At 41.2% G+C, this 27197-nt stretch overlaps 1 protein-coding gene across 1 annotated transcript in view; it reads left to right on the forward strand.

The window, feature by feature from the left end:
* The window catches only part of RNF144A (ring finger protein 144A), a 321607-nt gene that overhangs the window by 267857 nt on the left and 26553 nt on the right, over positions 1-27197 (forward strand). Inside the window, exon 10 of the transcript XR_010337882.1 lies at positions 23403-23598. The gene's annotated coding sequence lies outside the window, so the exon portion shown is untranslated. The remainder of the gene's footprint in view (positions 1-23402; positions 23599-27197) is intronic.

Below are 27197 nucleotides of genomic sequence, written 5' to 3' on the forward strand. Positions count from 1 at the left end.
AGTATGTGTGGGAATGATGTAGCCCTGAATGTTTTCAAACTGATGTTATTCTGTAAAGCAAGCCAGGTTCATATTTACAAAGCATTATATTTTCACTTAGTAGCCATAATATTATTGTGATATAATATAGCAATAAACAAGATTTGTAGTCTACTATGCCCTACCAAGAAAATGAGAGAATGTATCCTAATGGGCAGGAAAATCCAAGTCCTGAAGGATGGGCTGACATTCTGAGCCTGGGCCGAGGTCCTAGACACTTCTCAAATTAAAACCAGCCAGATGTATACTGACCCAAAGTTCAGAGAAATAAACGGCATGAAATATGTGTGCAATGGTAAATTTTATGTGTTCATTTGACTGGGCTAAGGGATACCCAGATAGCTGGAGAACATTATTTCTGGGTGTGTCTATGAGGGAGTTTTGGAAGAGACTAGCATTTGATTCAGTGGACTGGGTAAGGAAGATTAGCCCTTACCAATGCGGGCAGGCATCATCTAATCCTTTGAGAGCCCTAACAGAAGAAAGGATATAGAAAGGGCAAATTCCATACCCTTTCTCCTGAGCTAGAACATCTATTTTCTCCTGCCCTTGGACATTGGACTTCCTGGTGTTTTTGTTTTTTTGTTTGTTTGTTTTTACTTCGGACTGGAACTGAATTTCACCATCATTTTTATGGATCTCCAGCTTGCAGAGGATTATCATGAGACTTCTCCATGCCCATAATTATGAGAGCCAATTCCCATGATAAATCACCTCTAGTGTCTATTTATCACCTCATCTCTATCCATCTATCTCTCATCTACCTACTATCTATCTATCTATCTCTCTCATCTACTATTATTTATCTACTATCTCTCTCATCTATTATCTATCTATCTCTCATCTACCTATCATCTACCATCTATCTATCTATCTATCTATCTATCTATCTATCTATCTATCTATCTATGGAAAACCTAAACTAATGCAATTGTGGATTTTTAAAATGATTCTGAAAGGAAGGCTTGCTCTAAGGAAGAGTGTAATAATAAATGTTGGCTAGTGGAAATGTGATCGCCAGCTTTGGTCATTGATAAAACTGGCCTTTTATTGGCATATCCAGGGACTTACTGGACCATTCAAGATAGAGTTAACAATTGAATTAAAGGCCTGGAGGTACTGGGAAGAAAACTGTGCTTGTGGACTGAAGAACAGGAATGACAGACCCATGGTAGATTTGTCTCATCCAAAGCCATGGCTTCCTAACAGATTATTACATGCCATTTATAATTGCTTTCCCTACAATTAGAAAAGAGTGATGCTTCGTCCCAAATGACCATTAGGCCATGGATTCCAGAGCATTTGGTCATGTTTGCTTTGCTAGAAAGGGCATCTAATACAGTTTCTGAAAAAATGAAATCTGAAAACAGAATCTTTGGACTTCTTCATCATTGTTCTGAAATTTTATATGCAGTCAGGAAAGCTAGCCTACAGGTGAGCTGATGTTCTTTGTACAGCTCTGGTCATGTCAAGCTACTTGAAGGGGAATCTCACTGTTAATGTATTATGTAGCTAGACTTACCGCTTTCCTTTGCTTAAAGATTTTTGGGAGAGGAAAAAAAAAACTAAAAAAAGCAAAGACTATAGGGTTTCCTAGACTTTTGTTGGACACTTCACCTCTGAGCAATTTTTGCGTGCTGTGTATTGCAGAGGTGTTGTATTCACAATTACGCACCTGTATATTGAAGAGGGTCCCTCTTTTCACCCATGATTTCCAAGATGTGTCAAAACAATTTCGATGTTAAAAATAATTATAAGACATTTCCCCCAAATTCTCTGCCAACCAAATAAAAAATGGTTAGAGTCCAGGGAGAATTCGAGAAATCAAGTGCTAGTTCCCCTGGGCTCTTTCCTCTCTCTGTCAAAGAATAACAAGACAGATGTCGCTTTCGATAGCTCTGAAATAAATTTTCTTGTTTGTGGTAAATAAGCTCACTCCAAGAATAGATCAAACTCCTTGCATTAGGTAAGGCAGGAGCATTGGTCCAAAAAAAAAAAAAAAAAAGGAAAGAAGTTGAATTACTATTTTTACTATTTTTATAGTTTTGTCTACGGTGATTCCCTTCCTATAAAAGTGGAACAAAAATGTTACCATGTGACAACTTCTGGAATTCTACCCATGGGCAACAGAGTTGTCTCTTGATGTTTCCTTTTCCTTTTCTGCCAAGTTTTGCTCAGAGTCATGGTTTGCATTACCTTTGTCCCAGCCTTAGTCATTCTTGGTGTAAATGTTACTATGCAATCCCAGCAGATTATTGTCCTGCCAGGGCTCTCATTCCAGAGGGCTGGCTGGTGTGCTGATGCTGGTCGAGTACACCTGGAGCTTGTGCAAGGCTCTGAGCTCCTCGGCCTCTAATTCTTCAGTTTGCTCCAGTTGTAGATAACGGGCTGGAGAGCAGTGTCGATTAGAACAAATATCCCACACCCTCCCTTCATGCGATCTCCTTCACCTGCTGATGGAGACACACATTCCCCCCACCCCCTGGTTAAAAGCTAACACTTTGCTTTGCACACAGGTCACTGTGGGCTGCCCTGAGCTTTCACAGGGAGACCACACCCCCTTTTGGCAAGTGTAGCTCGAGCATCAGAAATGTCCGTCGGGGTTGCTGCTGCCCTCTAGGCGCTCTTTCAGCCTAGAGTACGGGAATAAGTACAACCCTACAGGGTGATGGTTTCCACTCCCGCTTGCATATTACACTCATGTGAGGATCTTTAGCAGTCAACACCCCACACCGACAATACCAGAATCTCTAGAGCTAGGGCTCAGTTTTGTTCTTTCCCTTTCTTTCCCCTGCTTCACTTCCCCAGCGCAGATAATTTAATATATTTCCAAAGTTAAATGGTGAAGCATCAAGTTAGAAGGAACACAGGTTTTTAGAACCTTTGTGGGATACCTTAGGACAGCTATGAGTTCAGATTGTCGTGCCAGAGAGAAAGAGTTTCTCTCTTGTTTTACTCACATCTATTCCATTTTTGGTAAAACAGATGGCCCCATAGCTGATTAAGGCAATCTTACTGGCATATCTTTAACTCATGTCTATGACTCTTGGCCTACACTGGCTTAGATTGAAATCATGAATATACATGTTTAGTTTTCTTCTCTACATGGTCAGTTCTTTGAGAAAATGCACTCTAATGTATGCATTCTCAGATAGTTTCATTCATCGAATATTGCTGTGCATACGTCAGGTGCTGCTAATGATGCAGTGTCATGCCAGACCCCTGTTAACCTCAGCAGGGAGGGGACCAGGTTCAAGAGGCCAAAAGAAGAGTCTGGGAGCCAGCAGACCAGACTGAGGGTTTTATTAGGGGAACTTACATGCATGGACAGTCCAGTGGCTGAACAGGCAACCACAACTGCTTGCAGAAAGCATGCGTTCTTATAACCCCCTCACTCACCATCCTCCCCAGCAAGCTCCACGGGGCCACCCTCATTTCTTAATTTATTGCTATTGGATGGATCTTCCATACGTCAGGTATTGAAAATATACAAAATAAACTTCCCAACTTCGAGAACCTAATATCCTAGCAGAGGACACAATATACACAAACAAATGAGTTTGTCAGATGGTTATAACTGTTCTAAGGAAAAAATTTTTAAGGAGTTTGAATAGTATTGTTATGGAGAAAAGGATGGTCAGGAAAGGTGCTTCTGTTCTAGTAGAGTGGCGCCTCAACAGTCACACGATACAATTTTTGTGGAATAAAGAAACCTAATTTGCCCTGGAATATATACCTATTTGGAACTAGAAGTAAGGCTATAGCCCACATGACCTTTCTCTAATGTAGCTCTCCTTCCAGCTAAGATATCAACTCTCATTCTGGTTCAATGTACCTATCTTGGTATTTATTCACTAGCTCTTCTAAATTGTGGCTTATTTATTGAGAATGGGACAACCAGATAAATTCTATAAAGGCTGTATGAAAATTAAGAGTACATAAGACCTAAGTGTGATTAGATGATCTATAAATATATTTCTGTAAATAACAGACAGGAATTACATGTATGCATTTTACGAGTCAGAGGTATTCTCAAATGGGGAGGTGCTAATAGTCCACTCCATATGCAAGCAATAGGTGCATTGCTTGAAGATAATCTAAAAATAATAATGAAACCAATTAAAAATGGTCTGTTTTTATTGCCATCATGCACCAATAGTTTTAATAATGTCAGTGATACAATGCCCCTTCTTCATTCACTGAGAGGCCACCAGTAAAATGCAGTGCTCAGCTGTGGAAAACGGACCACTCTCACTATTGTAAGCAGAAAGGATTTTAATAGAAAAAAACTGGGCTCTTTCAAAATTGTGGGAAAAGCTAGAGACACAGGTTCTAGGTTGAGAGTAACTCCCAGAACATGACATAACCACAGTCAAGAACATGAGGGCATCAGAAATTATCACTGGGTACCTGGGCTTTAAGGAGACTTCGTTGTTGCTGCAGCCCAGAACTGAGGGGGCAGCTACCCCTCGGCAGCGATGGAGCACCTGACTGCTGTGGCCGAATGCCCAGCTCTTTAGGACTTCTCTTGCCAGAGGCAACAGCAAAGCAGCAGTCAGAGGGCTTCCCCCTCGAACATTCCGCCTGATGGTGACCTGCTCACACTCATCTCCTCCAGACAACCTAATTGTTGACCAGAACTCTAGCTGCCAGGAAGTCTTGGAAATGTGGTTTTCACCTTTCTAATTTATAAAATACAGAAGGACACACAAGCAGGAGACTGGAAAGGGTATACCAAGAGCCTGCCAATACTGCACTCTTCCAGACCCCACCTTACTGCCACTCCATATCTGATACCTCTTGTCGCCAGATTTAAGTGGCCACACAATAACGATGTCATAGTAGGCATATCCCACCTAATATATGTAACTGTTCCTTGTTTACAAGGTAAAATGTACTTACCTGTCTTAAGAAAAGGGAGGCCCAGAGTCCTATAAATTACTGCATTATCCCTGTGACATAGTATATTTTGATACTACTGTGCAATCCTGTAATCTTACAACATTCAGGCTAAATCAGTTTTACCGTAACAACTTAACTTATAAACAAGCAACATGGAAAATAGATGAAGAAAAAGGAAATTGTTTAACAATTAAAAGTATGTATGTGAATAGAATAGAGAAGAACTTAGGGGAAGCTATTGAAATGTTTGTTCCTGCAGCTACTCATAGACCTGTATTTGGTATTAATAACTTCCTTCCTTCACTCTCCATTCTCTGGCCCAATTTGTCAGGGTTTTATATCGGGCAAGGTGAGGTACCTCATCCTCCCTCACAAGCTGAGCCCTGGGTGGTCCTCCGTATAATAGGCTGCTGAAATCATCTGTTAGCTTTTATAGCTGGATATGGGGTTCCTGGAGGAATTTCAGAGACTCTCCTGGATTTCAAAGCATCCCTTCCTGCTGGCGTTCTGTTGCAGCAATGCTATTACTCCTTAGAAATCAGTGCCAATGACCTGGGTCAACACAGTGACCCTCTTTTTCATCCTGCTGGTCCCATGTCACCTGGTGGTCCAGTTCAGCGGTACAACCTTTGTGGAAGCATTCACATGTTGGGTGATAAGAGCTCTAACTAGCAGAGCTCAAAGTCATGGGAAGAACAGTGAAAGCTTTAGAAGTGAGTGAATTATCGGTTGAGTTAGTGAAAATACAGTTCCTCCCACAACCCCTGAGTTTCCAGACCCATTTATTCTGGCCGTGGGAACTCATTATCATAAGTTAATCCCTAATTCAAAATACGCCATTCATTTTGTAGGAATCATACTGACCTCAGCTTTTGCAATTACTGAGACATCTATAAGCCTTTCCGTTATTCTTTAAGGCCAGTTACTTCTGGGACTGCTGAATTAAACACATAGATGTAAACTCTGGATCACCACCTTTACTGCCATGCCTGCAACAACCTCACAACACCTGTGAACTAGTGACTGGACCCTGAAACCACCCTACAGAAAATCCCCAGGTTTCCATGGCTGTGTTTACCACTAGCAACAGCTGAAGTGGTAAGCAGATGGACTCCACAGCATCTCCAACTTCCAGTTCTTGCACAAGAGCATCTAACTAGCAGAAATGAGTTCACGACCAGCATTCTAAATTCAGGGGAGTCTTAGGAATCAAGTTTTTAGTTTTCCAGCTTTTGCACAACAGGAAAGTGTACCACCCAGCAGCTGAGATGCATTTTTTTCCTTATTCACAACAACATTTCAAAGAATTCAAGTAAATGAAAAAAAAATCGTCACAAGCTGTTAAACACGGCTTATTAACAGTGTCATTCAAATGCATACTATGTTGCACATTTGGCAGTAGATGGATAACATACATTACAATACTTACTGAATTCTCACCGTTTCTCTTTGGGTTTGTTTTTTTCATCCCCATTTTGTTGATTAAGACAAATACACAGAGAATTGAGTTAATTCATCCAAGAGTTTACTGCCAAGATTTGAACCGGGGTTTGTTTTCCTTTCACTATTCCACATTGCCTTTCAATATCTGTTTGAGAAATGTAAAGATTATTTTTTATTCTTGCTCAATGTTGAGACAGAATATGCCAGCTCTTTCCCTCCCATATTTAGTTGCATAGGTTGTGCACTGCAAAAATCTTGAGGGCACCATACAGTTCTGAGCATTATAGAATTGAAAGCCTTATTTTTTGTAACTTGTGTCTTTCTGTGGGATTTATATTGTCCATCATGCTTCTCAACTGAAAGGAGTGGGACTTAATTGGGTTTTAGAAGTGAATTTGCTAACTTGCCTCAATTGCATTCATTTGAATCATAGTGAGTTCTCTTACTGGAAGATATTTTTTCTTTATATTTAAAGAATCAGTCTGAACTTTTAGGATCAGAATATGAAATGAGCTTGCTTCACTTGGAATGTTCTTCTGTGTAAGGAGTGAGCCGTTTCATACGCAGTTTACTAACCGTATATATTTTCGTACATGCACCTAAGGAATCCTGAATATATTTTCCTAAAATCTTAGAGGAAAAAAATCATGAAACAAAAGGTGAAATACCGTAAGCTGTGTAGTTAGACTTCAGTTGGAGTTAGTCTCCTTTTATTCCTCCCTGGAGCCATTTCAGAAATAGAAGATTTCCTTAGATACTAAGTTTCTCAGCACGGGTGGGAAAAACAAGCAAACAAGATGGTCTAGATGCTAAGTCACATCACTGACTGAGAGAAAAAGGACTTTAAACTTTTTTTTTTTTGGTTGGGTAAAAAAAATTCCATAAGAATAGCTGCTTCATTTCCTTTGAAATTGTGATGGTAGAAACATTTTAGTAACTTCGTTACCAGGCAGTGGGATTGGTAGATAAGGCTCTTTTTAGTCTGGCCGTTCCTGCATCTGAACCCTCTGTTGAACTTCCACCGCAGTTTATTCTTACCTTTCTCCTGGTTCTAAGGTATCAAATAAACAAAAGTTGAAGGTGATCAAGGTGCATAAAGTAGAATTTTTACAAATTATTTTCTAGAGCAAAGAAATCCAGGGAGAGACCTCAGCAGTTACTGACTCTGCTCTTCGTCCTGAGGCCGTCGCCCCCATTCGTGGTTTTCCTCTGTTACCCTTTCCAGGTTCCGCTTGCATTTAGGCAGCACTTTAGCCATCATTTTCTGGGTAGAGCTGCCAACCCTCCTCCTCCCTGTCCTGAGGTCCTGTCTGTGGAGCTGCAGTACCTGCACATTCCCTGTCTCCACTGAATAGGCCTCCACTCCCCAAATTGTCTCCATATTTGCTGAGTTTCCTTTTCTTCAGCAGCGATCTCCTTTCCCTTGGATTAGAGGATCAAGACTGCAACCAATAGCATGAACTCCACTCACATCAGCTTAACCTCCAGGGGCTAAAAGATCCCCAGTTGGCCTTGTGGCTGTCTCAGGTTTTAATCTGATGACACAGTTCTTGTGTCCCCTGTCAGAGAGGTTCCTCCCTTGGGTGAAAACTCTTCAACACAGACCAGAATGCTGGAGATGAGAAAGAAACATGTTGAGGTGGGTCATTCGGCATAGCAAGGGGCGCTACAACTCTGAGCCCTGCATATTCTGCCGGTGAGGAGAATTTCCACAAAATGCCGGGGAAAAATCCGGTGACTTGTAGAAAACTGGCAGCAAACACAGAGTTACAACACAGAGTGATCAGTGCTATGGAAGAATCTAGGGCGGGGGTTCCATGTAATCAGACATGAGATTTTACATACATCTGTGGCCATGAAAAAGTAGCAAGTCCAGGGGGCAGAGAAAATGGGGTCTTGGAGGTGGAGTGAGAAGGGGTCAAGCAGGGAGCAGCTTTCACAGCAGGGAAGAGTCCGCGCTGGGGCTTGAGGAACTACGCATGGCTGCCGGAACAGACGGGATGATGTGGAGAGTCATGGCGAAGATCAAGGCAGATTTGGGTTGAGTCCTGGGCCTGATTCTTTCCAGTTGTGTGTCCCAGGGTAATAAACCTTTTTCTGTGTATGTCTGCCTATTTTTCTCATTTACATATATATAAATTAGTAACAATTTTACTTACATCATTTTAAATGAGCCAGTCTAGGAGACATCAAATGAGGGCAGACAAAAAGCAGGAAGTATGCTGAGATTTTTGCATGTGATGCAACTGTTTCTGGAACTTAGTTTTGTGCCATCTACAAGTATAGGAAAGTATCTTATGTTCATCATGTAGCCTACTCTGAAGATGTTCCTCTCAGCTTCCATTGGAAGAGTGCAAACAGGGCATTTGCAGAGCTTGAGCTTCTGCTGAACTAGGGAAAAGGGGACTGATATCATTCGGCTGTGTTCCCACCCAAAATCTCATCTTGAATTGTAATCCCCATAATTCCCACATGTCAAAAGAGACCTGATGGAGGGGATTGAATCAGGGGGCAATTTCCCCATGCTGTTCTCACGATAGTGAGCGAACAAGATCTGATGGTTTTATAAGTCTTTAGTAGTTTATCTGGAGTTCATTCTTTTTCATGCCACCCTGTGAAGAAGGTGCTCACTTTCCCTTCACCTTCCGCCATGATTGTAAGTTTCCGGAGGCCTCCTCAGCCATGCAGAACTGCGAGTCAATTAAACCTCTTTCCTTTATAAATTACCCTGTCTTGGGCAGTTATTTATAGCAGCGTGAAAATTGACTAAAATAGGGATATTCAGCACAAACTAGAAGTGTGGGAATGTATAAGAATAGTCAGATGTGGGAGCAGGAATTGTGGAATTGGTCATCTATTAGCAATTGGCCCTCATGCTATGGAACACTTTCATACATCTTTGCCTCCTCTGATTCATGTGGATTGTTTATGAGGCTGACTGCTAGTTGGGCTTACCAGTGTAGATGCTGGCAGAATGTGGGGCACTGGAGTTGTTACATATTGATGCCCTCTCCTCCTGCTACCACTCAGATTGCGTGGCTGGCTGAGTCCCCCTCCTAAGGACCACAGTTCCTTTCAAGCAGCCTTTACAGGGTCTAAAATCTCCTACTCACAGCTCCCTTGAGAGTCAGGGGTGTGAACATCTCCTGCTGTTGCTCACCTCAGGCCAGGGCCACGATATAATCCCTCGTGGATTCCCCAAATGCTCCACATACATTTGTAAATAGTCATTTTAGTAAAAGCTCCTCAAATTACCCAGCTTGAGAGGGTTTCCAGTCAGGACCTTCACTGGTCCACAAGGGCAGAATGGGTACCATGAGAAGGAGGGAGGGGTGGGTGCCATATGGCAAGGCCAGGGAGTCAGCAGGAGTGTGGTGAAGAAAGAAAAATTTCCACATTGGGGAAGGAGAGAGAAGGAAAAAGATCAAGAAGAGCAAGAAAAATCAAATGGAGAGGGAATTCAGAGAGATCTCATGGCAATGGGAGACTGAGCACCTGCTCATGAACCTTTCTATGGCCCAGATCTCAGGCGAAATCCAGCACGTGTAGGTCATCCAGCTGGATCCTGCATGCAGAAGTGAGTGCATGAGTATGTGTGTGCATCAGTGAGTATGTGTCTATGAGTATGTGTCTAAGTATGTGTGTCCATGAATGTATATATATGTGTGTGTGCATAACTAGTGTGTCCATGAATGAATGTGTGTGTTTGCATGAGTGTGTATGTGTCCATGAGTGTGTAAGTACGTGTGTATGATTGTGTCCATGAATGTGTGCATGAGTGTGTTTGTGTGTACATTAGTGAGTTTGTGTGTGCATGAGTGTGAGTCTGTAGACTAGTGAATTAGCGGAGATCAATCCAAGGTTGAATAAAGACTAACATTCAGCAAAAGGGCTGGGGCAGAGGAGATTTAGGAAACCACGTTCTTAGGGATTCATAAAAACTATAGAACAGAATTTGAGGAATCTTTTTCCCAAGGCTTTGAAACTGGGGGTTTGAGGACCATTTACCTAAATCATCCAGGGGCAATGGGCTCCAGCTGCCAGGTTACAGCTTGTATTATCAATTAAGTACTAAATTGAAGAGTAAATCACTCTAGTGACAAGAGGATTCTCCAAAGAGCTCAACTTTTTTTTCCTTTTTTTAAAGGCTTTAAGATAGTCTATTTAAAAGGAGCATGCCAGACAGCAGCTGGTTTTGGCTATGAGGAGAGACTGGAGTTGAACCTGGGTTTAAAATAGAGTATGTTAGTTCAGGGACTGAAAGCTAGACAAGAATGGCCAAATATTTAGATTCTGTGATATTTTAAATAGATTTTTAGAAACCCAAGCACAGCCTTTTTTTACTTGGACTCTTATTTGCACAGAAAAAGTTTGTTAATATCAGTTCAAGGAGATTACTGCTAATTTGCATTCATTTATGCAAACACTAGCTCTTTAGGAAATCTAGAATGTTGAAGCTGGAAGAGAAGGTTCACTCATTCCTCATTATTTGGCATATCAGGAAATGAAGATAGAAGCTTCGGACTGCTTGCCAAAGGTCATAATGGAGATCGATTGAGAATCAAGGTTGTCTGAGTCCCATATGGGTCTCTTTTCCCTGCACCTGCTGCCTCCTGTTTGGGGATTTCCTTTTCTTGAGAGAAAATCATATAAAAGCAAGATGGTACATATCGAAAAACACTTAGGAGGCAACACAGTAACTTGCAAAGAATGTAAATTTTGAGGGCAAAACTGACCTGAAATTGAGTTTCTGCTCTGCTGTTTAGACTTCTCCAAGCCTTAGTTTCCCCCTTGTAAAAATGGGGGTCATAATATCTGCCATGCAAGGTAGTATTAAAGATTAGGGAAAGGTGTGAAGCACATCGTGGGACACAGCTGGTGATCAGCAAGTGTATTGACTCTACCCTAGTGATACAGCTCCACCCTTTGCAGTCTTAGCCCAAACAACAAACAAAGGATCCGCTCTGTGAGGCCGTGCACAACGAAGTGTCATGATGTCATATGGAGCTTGTCCCAGGGGGGTTGCTGTGAGTAGATCTTTAGCAGAAGCTCCTGCTGTCATATCCATCTTGTGTCTTTGCAGCTGATGTGATGAGAATGACGACCTTAGCGTTCTGGTTTCTTCTGAGTGTGTTTGGTCTTGATGTGGATTGTGCTTCACCTTATCCCATACTGGAAAAAAAGTCACATTGAAGGGGTGTGACATTCAAATAATTGTCACTTGGGGTTTTCAAGAAGCAGTCTAGATGGGTTGAATGCTGAAATTTGCCATTTCTGGGTGAATATGATAGTATTGAGGAGGAAAATAATGAGTCATCCCTAAACTCATTCTTTCCCCATTTGTACCAGAAATCACCTATTTACTCTGTTTTCCCCTCACTCCCCTACCCATATGCCTTGTATGTAATCCCAGAGTCTCAAGGCTTAGCAGGTTGTGAGGGTGATGTTACCCTGCAAGCTGTCTTTAATTAAAACTGGAGCCCAGGAGAGATGGCTGGTCCCATCCACTCTAAGAAATGCATGATGAGGTCATCTCCGTGATTCCTTGCTTTAAGAATGCATTCTGTTTGTGAGCACACCAAGTTCACGAAGGCAGTACTTTCTGTTACCTGGTGCTTACTGCCTGCCTTTTCAAACACTAGTCTAATTTCTCTGGATATTTTTTCCTTACAAAGACCAAATTACCTGTTCATATTCATTTTGTAGACAGAAATATGCTTTTTTTTTAAAAAAAAAAAAAAGGAAACAAAAAACTACTGCCTTTTGAAGTCAGGTTTTTAACTTCTTTTCCTGCTTACTTCTTTTCTGCCACTGTCTGCCACTGTCTGCCACTGGCAGCTCTCCCATAGCTTGCCCTTACCAGCACAACTGCCACAAAGTGTGCCTGGGAAGTTATGCTGGAGCCTCTCTGCTCTCTGAACACAGTTTACCTCTCCACCAATAATTCTAGACATCGTCTTCCACACCAGGAGCCACTGAGCCGCCTTGATAGTTACAATTCTGCACTGCTTCCTTGACAGTCTCCTAAACAGGGGTTCTGCTGTTCTGTGCTTGGTGCATTTCCAAGGGGGTCTTTAGCCCTTGAATGAGAAGTTATGGAGTGCAAGGGAAGGAACTGAGGTGATGGAGGTCAGTCAGCCTGGGATCCACATTTAACTGGGCCCTGACTTGCTCCGTTTCTGTGGGTAATTAGCCATCCTCCTGTCTCTTTTTCTCTCTATCGTAAGGAATTCTTGTCTACGACGTAGTCTTTCCTTCATGCTTTGTGTCTGCTTTGCCCTGTGGTTGCTCTCTCTTGGAATTTTTCTACTTTCTGCACATCTGCTTTGTCATGTGAAGGCCATAGCTTATCCACATACATGTAAGGAATTCGCCCAGTGGAATTAAGCAGACCAGTGACTTCATGACCTTGGTATGTATTAGTCCTGCTAAGAAGCCTGGAACTATGCCAGCTTTTAATGGAGAACGTGATCCCCACATAGTGTATAAGCTGCTGTTGAGTTTACAACCTTGGGCTGTGTGTATTTCATGGTATCATGAGCATTTTCTCAGATCTCACTCTTAACCTCTTAGCTTTATGATTTTACTTTATTATCTAGAAGTTGAGTTGCTCCTCCCTTATCCCACTCCTGCTTATCGTTGATTAGCTTGTAAAATATCCTCCTGTACCCAGTGCAGTGGCATGTGCCTGCAATCCCAGCATTTTGGGAGGCCAATGCAGGAGGATTGTTGGAGGCCAAATGTTTGATGCCAAGAGTTTAAGACCCGTCGCTACAAAAAATTAAAATAAAAAAATTAGCCATGTGCGGTGGTGTACACCTATAATTCCAGCTATGAGGGAGGCTGAGGTGGGAGGATCACTTGAGCCCAGGAGATCGAGGCTGCAGTGAGCTATTATCACACCACAGTACTAATCCCAGGCAACAGAGTAAAACCTTGTCTCTGTTAAGCAATCAATCAATAAAAATAAAAGTGTAATATTCTCCTATAACTTTCATTCAAAAATATTACTTAAGAGTTTCGTGAATGTATATAAGTTAGGATATACATACATTTTCTTGCAGTGTCAACTATGATGACCCAGAATTAGTGGTACTCCAGTAGCAATAAACACATCTACTGCCCAGATGTTGTTTTCTAGTACCATTCTCTCATGAAAGAAATAAAGGATCCAGGCAATAAACATCTGATTCTAGAACTGGGATAGAAAATATGCAAGAAGAGCCTGGAGCATCTCGTAGTGCCAGAAAATGAGCTCGGGTAGAAACAACAAAAGACGAAAATCCCACAATGATGGAGATGTGACAGAGGGAGAAGGGAGGCAAATGAAAGAGTCCCCCATGGTGAGACCTGGAAAGCCTGGAGCAAAATAAATAAAGTAGTATTGTATTATAAACAAAAGCGTCCAACAAATATGCATGAATCATTGTTGATATAAACTGAATAGCTAACTACAGGGGGGAAAACAGCAAATCTCCTATGCAGAAGATTTGCAAATGATTTCTATAGATATTTTATCCTCAAGGCAGTGGGCACAGTTCTCCATCACTTGGATATGGGCTGGGTATAGTGATTTTCTTTTAACGAATATGGTTTGGGAAAGAGGAAAAGATTAATCTGTAGAGGGAAAACTTGACAAGCACGACCTCCGCCAGGTGATCAAGGTCAAGTCAACTGGAACAAGTCATCTTGCTAGTATTTACTAGCAAGATGTGGTGGGATGACAATAGAAGTTTGCCAAACCTCTTTGATCTTTCTCTCAAAAGTACACAGTCATAGTCTAATCATGAAAAAAATAGAAAAAATCCAACTGAGAGACTTTACAAAATACTTGACCAGTAGTTCTCAAAATTGTCAAGGTCATCAAAAACAAGGGAAGTCTGGGAGACTGTCACAGCCAGCAAGGCCTGGGAAGATATTACCACTAAATGCCATGTGATATCCTACATGGGATTCTGGAATATGAAAACACATTAGGTAAAAACAAAAATAATCTGAATAAATTAGGAACTTTAGTTAATTAAAATGTATTAATGATGGCTTATTATAATTCATTAATCATAACAAATGTGCCATACTAGAATAAGACGTACTAGTGGGGGGCACTGGGAGTAGGGATATGGAAGCTCCCTGTGCCATTTCCACAACTTTTCTGTAAAACTAACACAGTGCTAAAAACAAAACATTTAATGAAATTATTTCTTGACTTCATACTAAGAGCCGGACCCTACTCTACACATTGTGGATACAGTAGTGAATGAAAGGAAGAGCCTCTCTGGGTACGTCTGGCTTATTTTTTAGTGAGATGTATTTCCTAGTTTTTTTTAAAAAAATTGCTATTAGATTTAGATCTCTGCTCAAATTAAATTTGCATGAGCCCTTATTTCAGACCCCTCATTTCCCTATGTCATTCACAAACTTATTCAGATATCAGACTCAGCTAGAAGTGAACATGAAAGTTAAAAGAAAAATGTCTTCAGATAATCCCCGACAGTTGATACAAATATACTCATTCCTCTTTGTGAAATGAAATTGTGATTATTTATTGAACACAAAATTCTACCCAATTGGGCTTTCTCAATATTTAGTCTGTGAGGAGGATGCCCAGATACTGTGGCAGAAAGAGAAAGAGGGCAAAGAAAACACAGCAAAAACAGATGCTGATGTGAGCAAGTGGAATTCTTTGAAGCCACTTGCTACCTACAATCAGATCGTATGTCCTTCAGAGATTTTATGTCTACAACAAATTACACTCACTGATGGTCATAAAGATGCTTGGTCTTCATTGTTGAGAACATGAACTCTAGGTACGGATGACCTGACTTTAGAACCTAGCTCTGCTATGTGGTAGCCCCGTGAGCATGCGCTGTATGTGACCTTTTTCTTGCCTTAGTTCCTCACCTATAAAATGAAAGTAATGGTGATTTCTACCTCATCATTTCCTTAGAGACTCAATTTATGCCTCAAATGGACTTAGAATAGATACCTCACAAATATCATTAAGGATTTAAGAAATCCTTAAATTTCTTAAATTTAGGATTTTTAAGAAATTTAGGATTTAAATTGAGGATTATTAAGAAACAGCCAAATTATTTCAGGTTATTAATGGTAAGCATATACTCAATGAACTGAAAATGAGGTCAAGCAAAGTCACAGAAAAAAATCAATAAAGGACAGTTTTACAAAATCCAATATATGATCAATGATTTAAAAAATATTATCAGTCTCTTTTCTGACACCCATAATGTTACCATGTTAAATACAGAATAAGAGAAAGGAAGGAAGGAAAGAAGGGAGTGAAGGGAGAAAGGGAGGGAGAGAGAGAGGGAGGAAGGGAGAAAGGGAGGGAGGAAGGAAGGAAGGAAAGAAGGAGGGAAGGAGGGAGGGAGGGAGGGAAGGGAATAAATAAATGGGGAAACATTCATCAGAGTTTGCCCCATATGGGTTTCTTGAGTAGTCTTGGAGAGGGGTTGAATGTTCCAATGTTGCAATTTGTGGGACATTTTAATAGTGTGTTAGAATAGCAAAATGAACTTTGACGTCACTTTTGTCTGATTTGTACTAAAAGTTATTTTACTGTCTAAAACTTGATCGAGAAGGAGGATGCCTGTCGCCGCACTTCTGGTAGGAGATTTCTTTTCGGCAGCTTTCATACCTGCCAGCGTTGTGGCCGACCTTGTGGGTGCTCTGCCAGCAACTTCTCTACCTTCCCACGCGGGTGCACGTCGACCGCACGGCTTCCATTTCTATACACCTGAGCCTGGGATTCTTCCAGGGCTTTCTTTGGCTCCCTGAATGGCAGTCAGGAAGGCTGGAAGAGCAGGGTGTTCTGTGCCCCCTGAAAGTAGCCCTCAATCAATGGCTGGTAGGGTTGGTGGATGAAGACCCCAGGTCCCTCTCCCCTGTTTGGGATGGAGCTGAGAGGTGTGATCTCTTCTATCTCCCACAGCGCCCCTGTGGGGTGGACTCCATTGCCCATGGTGAGAACCTACTCCATCACACACTTTCCTAGCTCATTTCCCACATTTCCAGTGCTGCTTCCAGAGATCATCATTTAAATAACTACTTGCTCTCATATCTTTGTCTCCAAGTCTGCTTCTAGGAGAACCCAAATGAAGACCATGCACCGTTTTGCCTATTTTTTAATAATCCTTGAACATTTGCTTTTCTCAGACAGCAGTACTAATGTGCAGGCCAGTGTGTGATGTTAGTCACCAGAGAGTCTTTCACAGCAATAGTGCCCAGTTTCCATAAATAAATAATTTTTCTACAGGTGCATGTGAGGGAGGGTTCAACTGGGATCTCTCCCCATCAAGGTTGCTCTCTTTTATTTTTAATCTATTTTTTATTGACAAATAAAATTGTATCTATTTATTCATTGCAATATATTGTTTTGAAATATGTATATGTCATGAAGTGGCTAAATGTAGCTAATTAGCCTATGCAATGCCTCATGTGCTTAACATTGTTTTGGGGGTCAGAACACTTAAAATCTACTCTCTTAGCAACATTCAAGTGTACAATTCATTGTTACTAACTATAGTCACCATGTTATACTATGAATCTTTTGAATGTATTCCTTCTATCTAACCAAAATTTTTTATCTTTGACTAACATCTCCCCACCATGGCTGTCCACATGTAAGTGGGATCATGAGGTATTTGTCTGTCTGAACTTAGCTTATTTCACTAAATGTAATGTCCTTCAGATTCATTTGTGTTGTTCCAGATGACAAATTGCCTTCTATTTTAAGGTTGAATAGTATTTCAATGTGATACACACACACACACACACACACACACACACATACACACACAAACATGCATCTCACATTATCTTTATCCATTCATCTGTTGATGGACACTTATTTCTTGGCTACTGTGAATAATGCTGCAGTAAACAGGGAGGTGCAGGTATCTCTTAGGGATCCTGATTTCATTTCCTTTGGATATACACCCAGTACTAGGATCGCTGGATCATAAGATAAATCTACTTTTAAATTTTTTGTGGAACTTCCATACTCTTTTCCATAATGGTATGTTAATTTACATTCCTGCCAACAGTGGGCAAGGGTCCCCTTTATTCCACATCCTTGCCAACATTTATCTTTTATCTTTCTGATAATAGCCATTCTAACAAGTGGAGGTGATATCTCATTGTGGTTTTAATTTGCATTTCTCTGATGACTAATGATAAGGCCGCTCTCTTACATACTGGGACTGCTTACATTTAGTAATGGAAGTTTCCCCTTTGGACCTAAAATGATTCTTGTTTAATTAGCAAATTCAAGTCATGATAGGAGGAAGAGGTGATAGAGAAAAATATCTGTATTGCCCTTTCCAAAGCTCATGTGAGGAACAAAGGAGAGAACAGGAATTGAAAGTATAAGCATCAAGCAAAATGCTTTGGTTTCCTATGCTATTTTGTAACTTTCTGGTGTTTTCCTTATAATAACCAAGCTTTTCAATGCCTGCCTTTCTGTTCCCACCCACATGTGTCTTTCCAATCTGCGATATCCTTGCACCCTGTTCACTCACCTCTGCTCCATGTCAGGTAAGAGCACTGAGTATAAATTAAGCTGTGATTTGTTTTAAAAGTAAGAAATCTGCATCTGCACCACTTTTGAAATCATAAACAAAGGTATAAAGAAAAGACTGCGTAATTTAATTTTCATTTTAAAGGTTTCAGAATAGCAAGTGGCATTTTGGAGAATGAAACTGTTCATCACACAGTTACAGGGCGCATGGCCCCCGGCATCTGTATAACTGCTAACCTGGAAGAGACTTGTTGAAAATCATCGTGGGGAGAAAGGAAGAAACACAGCTTATCAAACCAATGGAATCTCTGAAAAGTAATAGTCTCCTTGAAGACAATGAGCCTGCATAGTAATTGCCAGTAATTGCCTTCTCATGAGACTGTTACACACAGGATAAAAAGAAATGTTGAGTGTGAACACGGTTGTATGATAAGACATCTTGAGAAATACAGCTGTCAAACCAAGTATTTGGCAAGGAAGACAGAGTAGCATTAGCGTCTCCAGACCTCAGCAGAATTCTTTGGAGTAACAGATTCTTCAAAATCTATCTTCACCCTTGGAAATGAACTAGTTCTTCAGCTCATTAAAGACTCTCATAATTGCCTGAGCCTTCACTGAGGAATTTTGCAGCTAACATCAATGTTTGTGATTCACAATACATATTTTCTCTACAGTTCCAGTGAGAAAGACCCGAATGCAAGATCTTTTGAGTGCTTTCCAGATGTCACTCCAGCCTCTCAAGGGCCTGGGAAGCATCAGGTGGCAGCTAAAATGAGTAGGCTGCCCTTAAGATGGGACTGAGTTCAATGTTAAGGAGCACTCAGCTTGGATTCAATTGTGCCATCTGAAGAAAGGTCAAGGAGACTTGTCCACCACTGGAAAAAAGAACAGAAACACATTGGAAATCAGAGGATGCAAATCCACCCACACATCTATCCATCCATCCATCCATCCATCCATCTGTCCACCCATCCATCCATCCATCCATCCATCTGTCCACCCATCCATCCATCCATCTACCCAACCATCAATACATCCATTCATCCATCTACCCACCCACCCACCCAATCATCCATCTATCCATCCATCCATCCAATTATCCATCTACCCACTCAACCATCCATCCATCCACCCACCCACCCACCCAACCATCCATTCATCCATCCATCCATCCATCCATCCATCGATCCACCCAACCATCCATCCATCCATCCATCCATCCATCTATCCAATCATCCATCCATCCACCCACCCACCCACCCAACCATCCATTCATCCATCCATCCATCCATCCATCCATCCACCCACTCAACTATCCATCCATCCATCCATCCATCCTTCTGTCTGTCCATCCATTCAGAGCACCTGCTTTTCATAAGGCACTTTGTGCCCATAAATGTTTTAGGGAAAGGCTAGACCAAACACTCCTGGATATTTTCTCATGATTTTCTTGTATATTACAGTCTTCACAACCACCTTCTATTAGGCATATGAGAAAACTGAGACTCCAAGCCATCTCTGTTTGCTGGCTTGCTATAAATGATGCTGTAGTCTCAAGATTTGGAATATTTTGACAAGTAAAACTTGTCATTAGTGTTGTTGTTTTCAGCTTGAAAGAAAGTAATCCTTCAAGAAGAACAGTAAAACTTTCTATGATACAGATTTTCTCCAACCATTTCATTGTGACAGTAATTCAGGATGAATGCCATAGTATTTGCTTTACATTCAGAAGTCAGGTTTAGTTTCTTAAGAGAGCTACTTGCTAGACCAAGAACTTCAAGTTGTGTGATGCTTCTTTTTCTTCCTTAGGTAAAGATGTGAGTTTTTACTCTAGTCAGTGGCTCATTGACTGGAGAGAGTGCTTGTTTAACCAGGACAGGCTAGCAAATGTTTTGCATTGTGCAGAAGCCAACGTGTGGAAAGAGTTTGCATCTGGGAAGAAGTAACAGGAAATTCACATTATTCTTTTGCAGTTAGCAATCTTGAGAAAAAAAAAAAAGCCTCCTTCAGGGGTTTCTGACCTTGTCCCTGGGTCATGGAAGACACAGATAATGATATGTGTGCAGCCATTTGCAATGGAACAAGCAGCCGCTCCAACAGAGGTCACCCCTGGCTGCACAGCCTCCTGATGGCCTTGGTAACTGGGCTGTTGACCCACCTGAAATCCATTTGAGCCACAGTAAGTCACTAAGTACTGGGCAAGAAGTTCTGATATGTCCTTCAGGATCCCCACATGAAAAGTAAAGCAATATGACATGTTTTCCTATTGAGTCATTCACATTTAATTCATTTAGCTAATTCAACCAACATTTATAAACATCTAGCAGGTGTTAGATTACAAGGTGCTGAGGGCACAAAGACAGATGATGCCCAAACCTTGTTTTCAACAGTGCTGCAATTAAATATGAGAGACTGACATAGATGTCAACCACAACAATGCTCCCAGGATGGAGCTATGTGTGTGATACGATCAGGAGCACAGAAGAGAGTAAGCAACCAAGCAATGCTATTTAGAGGAGGGCACATTTTGCTGCATGTGGCACACTTTCTTATTCCAAGAAGAAAGGCTGGTTTGGGTTGAAAGGAGTCTCCTCTGGTTACTTGCTGGACAATCCTGGGTTTGAGAGGATGTTTTTTATCCACTGCTATCATGACTTGAATCCAGGTATTCATTTGACAGTCACTGTGCATGTTTCCTGTGCCACACCCTGTGTAAGGCATTGAGAAGATACAGTTCCTGTCATCAAGGGACCCACAAGTTCATAGAAGGGACAGATAATAAACAACCATGGTGCAACATGTAGCTAAATTCAACATTGTTGGGGTCGAGGAGGGGCCTCGTGGGAGGAGCCACCAAATCTGAACAGACGCACTTAACTCCTGTGTGACACTTGGATATCTGTCTGGCTTTTCCTTCAATCTTGGAAACGTGGTTGACAATAGCAAGCTGAATTACAGGTAGGCATCTCCTTTCAAGCCTTTAGGGACCATGAGGGACCATTGCATAAGGACCGTGGCAGCCTTTACCAAGCAGTCACTGTTGATCCCACTTACTTATATGATGGGCCTCACAGTGCCTTCTCTTTCCTCAACAAAACCTGGATCCTAGAATCACTTGCTTCCTGCTTTGTGTCTGTTTCTCTGTGCCTTATCAGACCACATACGTCCTAACGACCAGGACTATTTCTTAGCACCTGGTACATGCTGTCTCTTCACAGCCTAGTCACCTACACTTGATCTTCACTTAGTTTTTCCTATTTCAATTAGTCAACCATATTTAGCAACTCCTACTGTATGCTGGACAGTGGATTAAATGCTAAGGACTCTGTAGTTACAAAATGGAGTAGTTGCTGCCTACATGGAATTGGCAGCCCAATGGGGAAGACAAGTAACTCAAGGCCCAATTAGAACACAGAATGTTTGAAAAATACACTTTAAGACTAAAAAAAACATGTTTCGTTCCTAAGTGTTATGTTTTTATCACATTTATGACTCTTTAGCAAGTTAATTTAAAAAAGAATAAGTTATATGATGTCATAATTAAATAATTTTGACATTTACAAGCTGACTTCTCCAAGGTATCCTAAGTATACATAATGGTAGAATATGGTTTCAGTGAATAACAGTCAAAGCAGATTTGCAGACAGCCCAGTTTCATCTTTTCTTCTGACATTGTATCTCTTAACATCCCTAAAGACTGGTAGGATTTCTAGTTGAATACCCGACTCTGCCATGCTTGAGATAGCACTGGCTCCGCTCAGGAGAAGGGGCTACAGAACTAGGGATCCACCTCTTGCAGTCTCAGAACCGGAAACTCCAGGCACTGGGGTGCAGAGTGGCTGTGAGTAAAGAGGCCAGAATGATTCTTGGTGAGGAGCTGGGAACCTGTAAAGGAATAAAACTAGACAAGAGAGAACTGTTGAGTAGCAGGGTCTTGCAGAGTAATCACCCAGAACCTCTTTCTTTAGTGCTATTTTCCCGCACCTTGGTGCCAGGTACGGTGCCTGCAGCACCTTACAAATGATGCTGGGTTATGGTAGTGACTGTGTGTTTACTATATTTTAATACCTGAGCAAGAAATTCTAAGGAGCAGAAGGATGATGTTTATACTAAATTCCAGTTTGTTGTTATCAAAAATATGGCCTATCCCATAAGTCAGGAAAATGTATTACTTTTTTAGAAAAAACCAACAGTTTATGTTGAATGCAAATTGCTGTATCAGAAAAGTCTTTTTTCCAATCTTTATCATTTCAGAATGTATGGTGCTGACTCTGGGAACAGAGAGGGGTTGTGACACCCCAGGATAGATCCCCAGGAAGGAAGATCTTAATCAATGTTACACTTTCTGCGAAATGTTTAAAAACCAGTAATACATTTTTTTTTCTTCCTTCCTTACTCTCTCTCTTTTTTTTTTTTTTTTTTTTTTAGGCATTCTCCATTTTTCAGCAAGGTGGGTTGCATTTTGAAGTGTGTGTCAGGAATGCTTAGCCTCAGTCCACACCGTCTTCTGCGTTCCTAAAACCTTGCTTGTATTTTTCTGCAGTGCCTAAATAGAAAGTGCTCATTCAAATCTTATTCAACTTCCTAGAAATGAAATATGAAAGTGGTGAGAGCTCAGTGCTCTCTGCTATCCAATGCAAATGTATGCAAATTTCTTCATATTAGAATCATTGTCTAGTTGTCATCCTCGCACGGGGCACATCAAAGCCATACGACCTGATTTTTGCACCTGCTGTTTAATTAAATTTACAAGGCAGACACACTCCCCACTCCCGGTGATATACAAATCCGTTTTTACAACCACAGCTTCTAATTTACAAGGTAGTTGACTGCTGAGATTCCCCATCAATAGCTGTCCAACTGCCCTTTGTTATGCTAAAGATTAGAAAAGGAAATACATGATGATTATTTGGGGAGATGTATTAACAGAAAATATTAAAAGTACTTCCTCTGATCCAATCCCAGATTTTTTAAAGCTTTATTGAGGTATAATTGATATACAACAAATTGCATATATTTAATATATACATTTGGCGAGTTGGGACCTATGTATACACCTGTGATATATTTCTTCAAAAGAGAAAAAGGAAAATATGAATCAAGGTACTCAATGCCAGTGGAAATAGCATTGTTGCTTGTGTTGATTTACCTCTAATTTTCATGAAAGGCACAAAACTTTAACCTTTTCTGCATTTTGATGCTTTCAGTTATTTAGTATTTCAGGGAGGAAAAAGTAGTCCGTAACAGAGCAAGGCCACGGTGGTTTTAGGAAGGATCAAAGTGCTAAGGCTATAATAAGATGTTAGGTGTTTTCTGAAAGATATTTGTGGTTTGAAAATAAAGTACTGTGAAATTCTCCCTCGGCTTCTATCCACAGGGGATTTTGAGTCTTCAAATTGTATGTATCTCCATAAAATGATGAAAGAAAATAGTCGAGCCTGATTCTCACTCTTTTATGTTTTATGTTATTATTTTTTCTTAGGCCAAAATGGTGTTCTTCTCCTTTTCTACGAGCTGATGCACAGACATGGATTTGATCTCCCTAAGAGACAGCTCAGAAGAAAAGCCAGCAGAGATATTTTAAGAGAAGCCTAGGGCGGTTGAAAAAACACTTCTTTGTCTTTCTCTACTAATTCATCCAGTCTAAGGACCTACATGGAAAAATCATGCCTTTTCAGGTACTGTAGAAAAAATAATTTAATGAAAGTAATATTTTGTTTGTCCTCACCGGTATACTCTGAAATCTTGAAGACCCTCAAAAAATATGATTTTTATGAAATACTTAAAACATGTTATCGTCTGATAATGAAAAGTGAACTTCTGAGGGTCCACCAATAGGTGGCGCCACGCATTCACCGAACCAAACAACGCTGCAGACGAGTTTGGAACAAGCCTCATAAATTAAAGCCTTGTGCTGCAACTAACTGTGAGACATATGGGTTGAGTCCCAGGCCTGCCCAAGAATAACTTTGAAGAAAATTTTGTTTTCTGGCAATACAGATGCTAACACACCACAGAACCTTTAAAAAGAATAAATATGTAGATGGTTCATAGCTTTCAGAATAATTTAACCTTCCCCCCAAAGTTAAGATAGCATCACAAGAATAAAATAATATAGGCACTGTTTTTTCTGGTTTTGGAAAAAAAAAAACAAATTGATGGCTGTGATGCTCTCAAGAATTATTTGTCAATTACTTCTTATTTAATGACATTTTATTTTATTAATTCCAAAGGGGAAGGAAAGCAGTGACTTTATCTTGAAATGAGCTAATCCTCGAGGCACACATAATATTTAAACAAAGAGTTCTATGTAAGAAAGTGTCACTGCCTAAATTTGGAATTGCCTAAATTTGCTTCTTTGTTCTGTGGTATGACCTCCATGGACTCAGAGATTTCCCACTTGAGAATCAAACATACTTCTTACAAAATTCTCCATTCTATCACGGAAGAGGTGACTCATCACACTAGAAGAGATGGCACAGTGTCTGAAAAACAGAATTTACAAAGCGATTAATTTTTACTAAGCGTTGAAGCTATATCTTTAAGATATTAGCACCTAAATTATAAGTCAGTCTTTCCCCTTAAAACTTAGGTTTTATTTAAAGAATGACTGTTTACAGAAGTCTTGGAATCAGAGTGTGATTGCTGAATGCCATGCCAGTTGAAGTTACTCTTGATACATGGACCTGCTCAGCTGAGGGTAGAAACTTAGAGAAATGCAAGCAAAACACATGGAGTGGTTTAAAAAAGAATAGTGACAAACATAAATGTCAGGCTCCATTGACTAATACAACATTTCTGCAAAGGGAAGGGCGCTGGAAAGAGCTTAGGATAAAGCCAGCTCTGAAATAGGTTTATTTGTTGCCTTAGAAAGGTAGAGAAGGACAGAAAAAAAAGAGTAAAAGGTTTTTATTTATCCTCGGACCCAGTATTATTGGTGCATTTTGCTGCCCTGAAATTCTACTCAGTAGCTGAATGGATTGAGTAAGGTCATCTCTAATATGTTTCAGTATATAAACGAGCAGTGTTTCTGCAAAGAAAACATTCGCAAGTGATTTATAAGATGAAATCAATTATTGTGGTTGGTGGTTGTTTTTATTGCAATATCTCTCAAAGGCAAAAGGGAAAAATGGAAACCAGCATTTAGGCGTATTCTGTGCTGGGTGTGATGTTAGTCGTTAATTTGTGACAGACATACATAGACATGGAATTGAGGAAAGGCTAAAAAGTATGTAACCCTCCATCCCAAAGCAGGGACTACAAATATAAATCACTTTTAATTACTGGATTTTGATGTCCGTAACATTATTTTTACTTATTTATTTATTTATTTATTTATTTTTGAGACAGGGTCTCACTCTGTCACCCAGGCTGGAGTGCAGTGGCATGATCTGTACTCACTGCAACCTCCACCCCCTGGGTTCAAGCGATCCTTCTACGTCACCCTCCCAAGCAGTTGGGACTACAGATGTACGCCACCAGGCCTGGCTAATTTTTTGTTGTTGTTGTATTTTTAGTAGAGATGTGGTCTCACCATGTTGCCCAGGCTGGTCTCGAACTCCTGAGCTCAAGTGATCTGCCTGCCTCAGTCTCCCAATGTGCTGGGATTACAGGCATGAGCCACTATGCCAAGCACAAACATTAAATTTTATATTTCTTGTGCCCAGCACTGAGCCTGAAACATAATTAAAATTCATTTGTATGTTCATTGTTGCTGCTATTTTATTTTTATTTATTATGTTTTGATTGATGAAACCAATGATGTGATTTCTAGGTGCCAGTCACTGGGGGGTATTAAGGAAGAGGCTGACAGGGAAAACGACCTTTTTTTTTTCTGATGGAGTTAATATTTTAATTATAGAGACAGACATATACACGTGTAATGCTGACAAAGTAAACAGTCCTTAGCCCTTTGATCATTTTTTTTTTCCATTTGTGAAGTGGGGCTATTGTAAAAGGACTTCTGCACACAGCTGGGAGGAGTAAATAAGCCAGGACCCAGGTCACAGTGTGCCTCCGCTGAGCTCTTGTGGACAAGGTGTCACCACATGCGGGGACATCCCAGCCGCTCCGTGCAACTATTTCACCACCTCCCTGAGTCACCAAGGCAACTCAGTGGGGTGCCACCAATATCAGCTCCATTTTACAGATGAGGACATGGGGACTCCTTTTTTTTTCTTTATTTTATTTTATTTTACTTTAGGTGCATACTATATCCAGCATTTCTCCCCATTTTATCCCTCTCCACCCTCCCCACCCCTGCTGTCCCTCCCGACACCCCCAACTGCCCCAGTGTGTGCTGCTGCTCTCCCTGTGTCCACATGTTCTCATTGTTCAACACCCATCTATGAGTAAGAACATGCAGTGTTTGGTTTTCTGTTCTTGGGTCAGTTTGCTGAGAATGATGGCTTCCAGATTCATCCAGGTCCCTACAAAGGACACGAACTCATCGTTTTTTATGTCTGCGTAGTATTCCATGCTGTATACATGCCACGTTTTCTTTGTCAAGTCTATCATTGATGGGCATTTGGGTTGGTTCCAGGTCTTTGCTATTGACTCCTTCTTATGTTTCCTTTTATTCACTATGTAAGTCATATTGACAGTGTTCACCAACTGTCCATGCCTTGTAAGATTCCAAGCTCCTTCCCATGGCAGACCAGGCCCTCCTCATGTGACCAAGCCCGTCCTCCATCGCCCCCTGCAATCTGTGTCCCAGCTGCAGCACATCTCCCGGTTCTGACCGGCTGGTGCTCTTATCTTTCAGAACATGCCTGTCCTTCGAGCATGTCTGTTAGGGGAGAGAAGCTGCTCCGAAGCTGTCCCTTCTCATCTTGGTTTGGTACAGATAAGTCATCCTCTTGAGGGTAGCTGGTCTGTGAAGGCATCGAAGTACAAGGCACAGCCTCTGGTGGCATTTGCTAAAGAGAGGATTGGGTGTTGATTCAAGGGATGGTGCTGCTGCCATGGCCAAGCAGAGAGGACAGTGCACCATGTTTGCTGTCCATCAGCAAGCATGGCCGTGAGACAGGGAGGAATCCACGAGCAGCCAAGCTTGCAGGAGGCATGAGTGCAGGCTGAAGCATGGCCCGGATCGCTGATGCACTGTGTACCGGGAGCACGCTGCTGCCCACACCGATCGACGCGGGGGCACACAGAAGGAAGGACTCTCAGCTGAAGGTTCAGGCACACGGCTGGGCTTCCTTTGTGCCTCCTCCCCTGCTGAATTCATCTTCATAGCCCTAGCTGAGGGGATGCTCAAACACAGTAGGGTAAAGTT

The sequence above is a fragment of the Aotus nancymaae genome, unplaced genomic scaffold (genome assembly GCF_030222135.1).
Source record: "Aotus nancymaae isolate 86718 unplaced genomic scaffold, 86718_ANA_hifiasm-v0.15.2.pri h1tg000057l, whole genome shotgun sequence".
NCBI classification, from domain to species: Eukaryota; Metazoa; Chordata; class Mammalia; order Primates; family Aotidae; genus Aotus; species Aotus nancymaae.